The sequence below is a fragment of the Oncorhynchus keta genome, chromosome 1 (genome assembly GCF_023373465.1).
Source record: "Oncorhynchus keta strain PuntledgeMale-10-30-2019 chromosome 1, Oket_V2, whole genome shotgun sequence".
Taxonomy (NCBI): domain Eukaryota; kingdom Metazoa; phylum Chordata; class Actinopteri; order Salmoniformes; family Salmonidae; genus Oncorhynchus; species Oncorhynchus keta.
In genome coordinates this window covers 7104667-7105751 of record NC_068421.1, presented here as the reverse complement: position 1 = coordinate 7105751, position 1085 = coordinate 7104667, and positions in this window count along the sequence as shown.

Genomic DNA, 1085 nt, shown 5'->3' with positions numbered 1-1085 from the left:
CATCTGTGCCACACACTGAAACATACAGAGGATGATGTGTATAGACTATAGAGGATGATGTGAATAGAGGATGATGTGTATAGACTATAGAGGATGATGTGAATAGAGGATGATGTGTATAGACTATAGAGGATGATGTGAATAGAGGATGATGTGTATAGACTATAGAGGATGATGTGAATAGACTATAGAGGATGATGTGTATAGACTATAGAGGATGATGTGCATATACTATAGAGGATGATGTGTATAGACTACAGAGGATGATGTATATAGACTATAGAGGATGATGTGTATAGAGGATGATGTGAATAGACTATAGAGGATGATGTGTAGAGGATGATGTGTTTCGACTATAGAGGATTATGTGAATAGACTATAGAGGATGATGTGTATAGAGGACGATGTGTATAGACTGTAGAGGAAGATGTGTATAGACTATAGAGGATGATGTGTGTAGACTATAGAGGATGATGTGTGTAGACTATAGAGGATGATGTGAATAGACTATAGAGGATGATGTGTATAGAGGACGATGTGTATAGACTATAGAGGATGATGTGTGTAGACTATAGAGGATGATGTGTATAGAGGATGATGTATACAGACTATAGAGGATGATGTGAATAGACTATAGAGGATGATGTGTGTAGACTATAGAGGATGATGTGTATAGACTATAGAGGATGAAGTGAATAGACTATAGAGGATGATCTGTATAGACTATAGAGGATGATGTGTATGGACTATAGAGGATGATGTGTATAGACTATAGAGGATTATGTGAATAGACTATAGAGGATGATGTGTATAGAGGATGATGTGTATAGACTGTAGAGGATGATGTGTGTAGACTATAGAGGATGATGTGAATAGAGGATGAAGTGAATAGACTATAGAGGATGATGTGTATAGACTATAGAGGATGAAGTGAATAGACTATAGAGGATGATCTGAATAGACTATAGAGGATGATCTGTATAGACTATAGAGGATGATGTGTAAGGACTATAGAGGATGATGTGTATAGACTATAGAGGATTATGTGAATAGACTATAGAGGATGATGTGTATAGAGGATGATG